The sequence below is a fragment of the Oryctolagus cuniculus genome, chromosome 5 (assembly GCF_964237555.1).
Source record: "Oryctolagus cuniculus chromosome 5, mOryCun1.1, whole genome shotgun sequence".
NCBI classification, from domain to species: domain Eukaryota; kingdom Metazoa; phylum Chordata; class Mammalia; order Lagomorpha; family Leporidae; genus Oryctolagus; species Oryctolagus cuniculus.
Genome location: NC_091436.1, coordinates 157,906,391 through 157,915,757, shown reverse-complemented (window position 1 = coordinate 157,915,757; position 9,367 = coordinate 157,906,391). Strand labels below are relative to the sequence as shown.

General features: G+C 44.1%; 1 protein-coding gene across 3 annotated transcripts in view; it reads left to right on the top strand.

Moving 5' to 3' along the window:
* The first annotated feature begins 8,550 nt into the window (after nt 1–8,550).
* The window catches only part of PHACTR1 (phosphatase and actin regulator 1), a 582,572-nt gene continuing 581,755 nt past the window's right edge, over nt 8,551–9,367 (top strand). The window contains exon 1 of one of the 3 annotated variants that reach the window (XM_051855839.2): nt 8,551–8,944. The gene's annotated coding sequence lies outside the window, so the exon portion shown is untranslated. The remainder of the gene's footprint in view (nt 8,945–9,367) is intronic. The other 2 variants (XM_051855837.2, XM_051855844.2) reach the window with 2 other exon arrangements.

The window sequence follows — 9,367 nt, the reverse complement described above, 5'->3', positions numbered from 1 at the left end:
TAACTGAGGAAGCACAGGGACAGAGGGACCATGGAGACTCTCCAGAGAGAAGCCCCCGAGGGTACATGGCTTCTAGACTCTAGAATATGCCTTTTTTTTTTTTTTTTTTTTGACAGGCAGAGTGAACAGTGAGAGAGAGAGACAGAGAGAAAGGTCTTCCTTTGCCATTGGTTCACCCTCCAATGGCCGCCGCGGCCGGCGCGCTGCGGCCAGCGCACTGTGCTGATCCGATGGCAAGAGCCAGGTGCTTCTCCTGGTCTCCCATGGGGTGCAGGGCCCAAGCACTTGGGCCATCCTCCACTGCACTCCCTGGCCACAGCAGAGAGCTGGCCTGGAAGAGGGGCAACCGGGACAGAATCCGGCGCCCCGACCAGGACTAGAACCCGGTGTGCCGGTGCCTCAAGGCGGAGGATTAGCCTAGTGAGCTGCGGTGCCGGCCTAGAATATGCCTCTTAACCTTTCCAAAGGACAGAGCCAGATGACTGGTCTGCATTTTGTCAGTATCTTAGAAGCTGGGTTGGATTTTATGCAAAGCATCCCAGGCACTCTCCAGCCTAGGAAAATGTATTTTCTGCCTTGTAAATTTTAAAACACTCAGCCAGAATCTAGACTCTGTCTTTATTTTTATTTGCTCTTCAGGTCTTTGAACCTCAGGCTTTGGTGTCTCACTCTTAATTAAAAAAAAAAAAAAAGTGCGAGGGGAGGGCTAGTGGGCTCTGGGAGGACATGGAGGACAGAGCCCTCCTTGAAGAGCCAGCAGTGGTGGTGACAGCCAAGACCTCCACGCATGAGACCGTCTGCTCTGGGGGTATTTCTCCAGCCCTGTGACTAACTACTCCAGCTTCCTGGGAAAGTGTTATAAATGTTCCCAAAGCTGCACTGCAGCCCGGTGGGTGATTTTTGGCTCAGTCCCATCACATATGTTATCTTCATGGTAGCTACTCCCAAAAAGGGTGGGAACTCAAGGGAATCTCTTCACAGATTTCTGTCTGACTTTCAAGCAAGGCGCTCTCAAGCTTGTCGGATCAGGGAAGCAGACGGTGTCCCTATTCTAGAGAGCATTTTCCCTTTGGGAGTGTAGAGGCGTCCTCTGGGAGAACTCTCCCATTTCACATTCCTGGGTTTGGGGGCTTGCGAGCTGGAAACCAACTCGGCGTCTGGAAAAAAAGCCTTTTGCAAGGTGTAAAGTTTAGCAAGGCTCAGGCTGAACCCACAGGGAGGAAGGCAGCAGAAGGTGGGGGAGGAGCAGAACACTTAATGTACACAGCATGTAGCACTAGTTGAGTACTTCTGTTGGTTGCCATAGGAATGAGAAGACTTTTGATTTTAAATTGTAGTTCTTCTAGAGCTCTGTTAAAAATGTGACCATGGATTCTTGCTGTTTATTGCTACCAGTTTTTTAAATCAAGGGCTCTTTAAGCAATGCAGCCCAAACTCTTACCCTGCCGAGGGAGGTTACACTAACCTGAAAAATGTCACTCCCAAGGTTCTAACAGCTGAAGAACATGGAGTTCTCCCAACTGTCTTGAGCCCCTACCATTTCCAAGCCAGGGAAACACAACCAGTGTTGTTACTTCTCCTCCCGGGAGGCATCTGTGAAACACACAAAAGATCCTGTAACCGATGGTAGCTCACCCAAAGCAATTCTCATTACAGCGTTGTGGAAATACATTTAAAAATCAAACAGTTGGTTTAAAACCAATATTTCTTGACTGTGTTTTACAGGTTGTTTATTTAAAATACGGCAGAATATGTTTCTCCATCAGTCAGGTCTCTAAATCTTTGTGTTGCGAATGCGAAGTTCTGACATGAGAGTACCAGCCTGCAAGTTCAAAATTAAACACAGCACCAAGTTCAATAGGATCCACGCTTTCCTTCCCCCTCATCCACTCCATACTGTGTTGTAGAAGCTATGGAGAAATTAAACACCTGAAAGTTGAGTATGGTTCACAGAACTTCTTCCTGACATGCCAGAATGCAGCACCCTCAGCCCGAGATGGCCGAGTCCCTGGACTGACTGCTCCCATCTGCTTACGTACAGACAGGATCCTCTTCAATAGAGGCCTCAGCATGAGGCAAGTTGGGAGAATCTTGGTTCAACTTGCAGTCTCTCAAGGAAAGACTCTCTCAGGCTGGTTTACTGCTGTTTTCCTGGAAACCAACAATGAGTCTGGCATATAGCGCATGGGAAACCATCACAGACCTATTACATAATGAAGAACAGACAGTGACTGTGGGTCTGGAAGAGACAGCATCTGTGGGCCCAGCCCTGGAAGAATAGACATTTCAGGTGTTGAGCACTTACCCAGTGTGCACAGGGCCAAGCATCTGCTTGCCTCATGCCATGGAGTTTGGTCAAGGAGAAAGAAGATGGACTTAGGAAATTCTGCAGCTCACTGCCTCAAACTTCTCTCAGAAAAGTGCGGTAGGAAAAGAATGACAAACGCTCTCTTGGGTGGGAATATTAGTGCTCCGCTGCTTCACATGGCCCTTCAGAAAAAGAACACACATCAGAGAGTTCTCTCTGTGAGGGCAACCAGCTTTAATAATGAACACTCCCTGAGCTTGTGCATGTGTTACACACATTAAATCATTTCATCTTCACGGGTGCATACTTAACTATAACACAAGTCAGAGATACGAACAGAATACCATGGAATTTCAAAGACCATGGGCTTCAGTTGATACGTTAGATGTAGTTGGGGTAAATGGGATAGGGTTTCTTTTTTTAAAAGGTGTGTGTGTGTGTGTGTGTGTGTGTGTTTTGAGAAACAGAGAGAGAGCAAGCTCCCATCTGCTGGTTCACTTCCCAGATGCCAACAATGGCCAGACTGAGCTGGTTCCAAAGCCAGGGACTAGGAACTCAACCCAGGTCTTCCGCATGGGTGGCAGGAACCCAATTACTTGGGCCATCACAACTGCTTCCTAGGGTTGGCATTAGCAGGAAGCTAGAGTCTGGAGCTGAAGCCAAGAAACAAACCCATGTACTCTGATATGGAATGTGTTCATCCCAACCAATGTCTCTGTTGATAGGTCAAACATCCACCCCAGGGATGGGCCATTACTCCCATAACTCCTTCTATATGGAGGCTGCTAAAAGAATGTTTTAGAATAATGCCTAACAGAAACACCTCCTATGTGTCAGGTTCTAGGGATTTTCATATCTGATCTCATGTGATTCAGATTGGCATTCCTACTCTCGAGATGGATACTTGCCCAGCTAGAAGGCAGCAGGACCAGGATTCTCTAACTTATATCTTTACCTATTTTACTCTGTTATCTCCTGAATGATTGGATAGCACTTTTTTGGTGCCTATTTCACAGCAATGAGTGTTTTGAGGCTAAATACAGCAGATTTTTTTAAAAAATTTTTTTTCTGTACCAACAATGTTTATGAGAGATTAAAATTCCACAAATAAGGTTCTCATGGAGAAGGAAGTCCCCACCTGCCTCTCTCCAGTGTCAGCATCAGGGAAGGATTGGGTATTTTGTTATCTTCAGTGCACACAAAGAGAATTAAGATTTGGAAACCTGATACCTATGATAGGATGCTTTTCAATGGCTTCAGGTGACAAATTCTATAGGGCTTCAACTCTGAGCAACAAATCAAACCAGAGACTCTTCCATGAATACTAACAATATTTGTTGCACAAAGATAGGTATCACATATCCTTCCACATACATATGCATAAGGAAAACATTAAGCATTAATATTTAAGCATGCAGACCTTGCTGTAGTATTTGACAGTGCTTTTAACACCTGAAAGTAATGAAAGAGTCATGAAGGTCCCTTTGACAGTCTACTTCGGTACAACCCACACTCACTTCCTCCACGTGGGCTCTTACCGTTGCATTCCATCCTAACTGTCATAATGTGCTTGGAAGCTCAGGGGTTGTATAATCTGTGTAGAGTTTATTAGCCCTGTGGCCTTTAGCCATCATTATTTTTTTCTTTCTTCAATATGTCTTTGGATATTTTCAGGTTGCTAACTGAATTTTTTAAGGGGGGGGCTAGAAAAATGCAATTGACCTTATGATTAATTTGGCAGTCCCCCTCAAAGAAAGTTGAAAATGAATTACATATACACATGTGCATACACACACAAACATACACACATCGCACGCAGAGAACAGAGAGCAATGTGTTTTTCTTGTGAGAAGGAATACATAAAATATCACTATTGTATGTATTTAAATTTGTGTTGAAACAGCTTCTTCAATATATACCTTCAACACTGTGTGGTCATTTTCATTTTCATGCTTTCATAGTCAGGGATTTGACAGTTATAATCAGTCGATAGTTGCTTGAGAATTGCTCACATCTTTACTCAATCTTTCCCCCTTTCCCTACCTCCAGGTCAGTTATGTGGGTACTGAGGTGGAGCACTCACACTTTCTGACAATTCTTTCTGCCAGTGGAAGAGATTTCCATATTACGAGCAAGATTAACTCACTGGAGTGCAGTTGGCAGAAGGCTATGATGACATTTGGGCCTTCGTTCCTTACGCATTGAACCGGCCTTTCCATGGTCTTCAGGGAGGGAAAGCAAGGGGAGCCCAAGGGTTTGCGCTGCTGGACACCAGCCTCTGTGGAACCGTACAGGAAACTCCTCCCCCGGTGTTGGTCTTGCCATTGTAGTTTCGAGAGCACAGGGGTGTGAGTTTTCCTGCTAACTGAAGAAGGGCCAAGGGGAAAATCCTTTGGCATGAAGTTCTTGGATAATATTTAGGAGAATCTGCCTCCGGACCCTTAAGGCAGCGCAGGCTCAGGTCCTAACTGAGACGTTCACAGATTTAATGCTCGTTTCTATCAGTTGAATACCTAGCATCTTAGAGGCAGGAAGCCCTCAGAACGTGACTGCATGCTCATATAGAATAGAATGAAGCCCCTCGTCCCGGGAGGCTGCTTTATCATCAGCCCACCTTCGCAACCTTCTCAGCCTCCTTTGCCTGTTTGTCCAACTATTGTCAAACTTTCTCATGCAAAAGGGTTGGAAATTCATGTACTCAAAAATGACTGATGATGGCTTTAGTGTACCCTCACCTAGGAAGATTCCAGTGTGAATAACACCTTATATAAAATGTTCACTGTACCTCTACTATTCAATGCCAACCTTTAATGAACAAGGAAAGGAAAGATTTCTTTTGAGTAAAAGGTTGGGAGTTAAAAGAATCACTTGCCAAATGTAGAGGAATTACTGTTATTGAAAACCACTTGTTTTTGAGGTCCACTCTTTACAAAAAAAAAAAAAAAAGAAAGAATATTATTTTCTATATTTGTTTAGGAAGCTAATACTTTACCAGAGTTCTTTAATCTAGGTAACTCGCTAGAAAATCCAAAATATCATCACACTTTAAAAGAACTTCTAATGCAGCGTTTGGTCTAGCCGTTAAGTCATCAGAGTGCCTGGGTTTGCTACCTGGCTCCAGCTCCTAATTTCAGTTTCTTGCTCGTGTAGACCCTAGGAGGCACTGGTGATGGCTCAGTGATCGAGTTCCTTCTGCGCTTCTAGAAGACCTGTACTGGGTTCTAAGCTTCAACTTCAGCCTATCCTTGGCTGTGCCAGGCATCTGCAGAGTGAACCAGAAGACTGGAGTGCTCTCTGACTCTGGCTCTCTCTCTCTCTCTCTCTCAAATAAATATTTTTTTTAAATTAAAGTATTTTAAGAAACAAAGAAACTGCCAAGATTTCACAGAGGCAGAAGGTAGAATTTCATGTAGTCCAACACAAATGCAAAACATGGTCTTCCAGAAAGCTCTGGAATACAAGTAAACAAGTACAATTCATTGTACAATTGCAAATAACAGGGAACTTAGCAAACAGATTAAATCCAGACCCACTCCAACGACAGCCAATCAGATGGCACAAACACAGTAATTCATCTCTTTACAAACCATCTGATTTTCTTCCCTAGAACATTTGGGTCTGTGCCATCCAATAAAACAATAAGTACACTCTAAAGATAAATCAGTTTAAAAGCTGATGTTTTGCTTGTCTCTGGGTTCCATTGTGAATATGCCTCTACTTTGAATTAACTAAATACTCCTCCCCTTTGTTTATAGAACATTCACACATGCCCTTTTATCATCAAACTGAAAGCAGAAAAGTACCCACATCCCTGCTATCTCATGTATTTTTTTTTTTTTTACAGGCAGAGTGGACAGTGAGAGTAGAGACAGAGAGAAAGGTCTTCCTTTTGCCGTTGGTTCACCCTCCAATGGCCGTTGTGGCCAGTGCAGCACGCTGATCCGAAGCCAGGAGCCAGGTGCTTCTCCTGGTCTCCTGTGCGGGTGCAGGGCTCATGGACTTGGGCCATCCTCCACTGCCTTCCTGGGCCACAGCAGAGAGCTGGCCTGGAAGAGGAGCAACCAGGACAGAATCTGGTGCTCCTACCAGGACTACAGCCCGGTGTGCTGGCGCTGCAGGCAGAGGATTAGCCTAGTGAGCCATGGTGCCGGCCATATTGCATGTATTTTTAAGAATTCTATGTTGTCTTTCATCTTTCCAGTTCCATTCTTTCATACTATAATGCCATCAATGCAAAAGATATGACTCTACTGTGGGATATTTAAAATTTGTTTTATTTCTGGATCACTCACAAAGATATGTTAACACTGTCTGAATTAACTCTCATAGAGCTGATGTTTCAATGTTACAGGCTGAACTGTTCAGTGCCATGTCTGTGTTAGTCTGAATACATGGTCTAACCCTGTCACCTTCTCTGATTCCATTACATCTCAGGCCACTGGAACGTCAATCACAGTGTTGCTCTTGAGCAGGTTAAGATTATAAAACAGGGCTGAGCTAATTAGATTTTGACATTCTCTTTTATACATTACACTGCTTCTCTAATGCAAAAATAATTCCTGGGCCCTGCGTTGTAGCATAGCAGGTTAAGCTCCTGCCTGCATCTCCAGCATCCCATATGGGTGCGGTTGGCATCCCGGTTTCTCCACTTTCAATCCAGCTTTCTGCTAATGGCCTGGGAAAATTAGCAGAAGATGGCCCATGTGTTTGGGCTTCTGCCACCCACATGGGAGACCTGGATAAAGCTCCTGGCTCCTGGCTTCAGCCTCTTGCAGCCTTGGCCATTGTGGCCACTTGGGGAATGAACCAGCAGATAGAAGACCTCTCTCTCTGTCTCTCCCTCTTTCTCTCTGTAACTTTGACTTTCAAATAAACAAATAAATCTTTTAAAAAATAAAAATAATTTCCTCACATATATATTTCTATTTGTAATCTACAGCTACGTGCCTCCAAGAGTGAAATGACTTTTTGATTTAAAGAATCCAGTGATTAGTAAAATCAAGTCTCTTTTTGCAAGTGTATAATCATCCTCTTCCCAAATATGTTTCCTTAAGTTGAAGTTCTCTCCTTATTTTTCTTAAATCATGGCCCTTTCATATTATTTGTTCACTTGTTAAGGTACTTTAAATTTCCTTTTCTTCCTCAATTCTACAGAAATGACTGACTTTGAAGCCCATTCCTTAACCCCGGGAATCAACTCTATTTTTCAGATTTCTCATTTAACAACACCTTTAATAACACATTCATTTGCACTCATCTAAACATTTGGTGTTTGTCAGCAGCAATAGACTTGTACGTTCTTTCTCTCTCCTTCTCTCTCTCTGTCTTCCTCTCTCTCTCTCTCTCACCTATGACTCATTACAATTTCAGTACAATCACAAAAGAGGGTTCAAAACCTGTCGCCCACACCTTACTGTACATGAAAGGAACCAGAAGACAGCTTTCTGCTCTTGCAAATGTCAAGTGTTCAGCATGTCTCCACTGGGGGCTGAATAGAAATGTAACCTCAAAGGAGTTAAGTCCTTGGGTCTGAGCAGAGCTTTGTTGAGCTCAAACTGACTCTCGACCAAGGGCATGAGATTGGTGATTTCAGCTTCTGTTCTCGGGCTTAGCTCTCTGTAGCACCAGCTGTCTGATGTGTTTGCATGGGGTGGGAAAGCCCACAAGGCAACCAGGTATTTGCAGGTTTTGTCTCAAGGGCAAGCAGCAGAATTGTGCGTACTAGGGAGGAATGTTCAGTGGTCTTCCCTCTAAGGCTCATCAAAAGTAGCTTCTTTTTTTCTTGACAGCCTAATGTGCTGCACACCACACCCGACTAAGTTGCTAATTTTGCCTGGTCCACAAAGGATGGGAGAGGGTTGTGGGAAACACATAGTAGGGCTTCTTTTGGCTGTTGCTACACTGTTTGTAAACAAATCTCAAAATACTGTGCTTTCAAGTCCTTCCTGAGGTTTGGTAGGGAGGCTGTCGGACCAGAGGGAACTCAAGAACCTAACTGAAGTTATTCTTGGTTATTGGGGCTTTGGGGCTTTTGTTTTGTGCCTTCAGTCAGAGAGGAATGCATTTAGAAATATTGGTGTGATTTGGGCTGGAGATTAGACCAAGCAATCAGAGGAAGGCAGAAGAAGAAAGGCCAGGGAAAGGGGAGGGAGTGAAATCACATGTGCCCTCTGTAGTTCCTTCCAGAAAACAGCTGACAATTATAATTACCCTCCTTGTTCTGCAGCTCAGGATAAAAGTGGTGTTGCACCAAACCCTATTGGAGCAGCCTTCCTGATTAGAAAGAACTCTACACCTTGGAGAGCCGAGGAGACATGAGAATAATTTTAAATGCAAATTAAATTGAGGGGGTAGCTGAGAAGAACACAGAAATGACAGTAAAACAAAACCTTTCCATTTTCTTAAATTAGCAGTCTAATGTGTTCTAAAGAGCAGCTCCACTCGGTTCTCTTCTTAAGGGCTGCATTTCATCACAATATAAAACGGGCAAATCCGTCACTTGCCTCCGCTCCGTGCTCTTGAATTGAGATTGAAGGGAAAATTAGAAGCTGCTCATTTGAGCTGTGGGCTCAGCAGCGTCACACGGATTCGTGTTCTGCTCTCCAGTGTCCTGTTGAAAGGGGCCAACAAGTGCTGGTGAGTAGCTCCGAACTTCAAGACTCTTCCTTTTGTGTATCTTTGGGGCTGTGTGTCCTTTGTAGTTGGGGTGGGGGGAGTGGAGAAGATCGCCCCAAAGACCTATGCTATTCTGCATTTTTCAAAATCTGGGCAATTTCAGACAGCTTTATAAGCTGCTTCCAGTGACTGATTTGCAGAAGGAAAGAGTTATTTTCAGCCTAGATGCTGGCGACTGTTCTGTGTATTTATTATAGCAGGGGATGCTGGATGTGTGCCAGATTAAATGGCCTCTCCACATCATGCCCCTGTTCTCTGCTACCCTGAGGTCAGCGTTAGGATAAGAACCAGTGATTTGCCCCAGCAACGTCTAGACCTTCTTGGCCATCATATTAATTGTTACTCACTTGCTATCTTATTCTGTTGTGATTGCAAATCAAATTA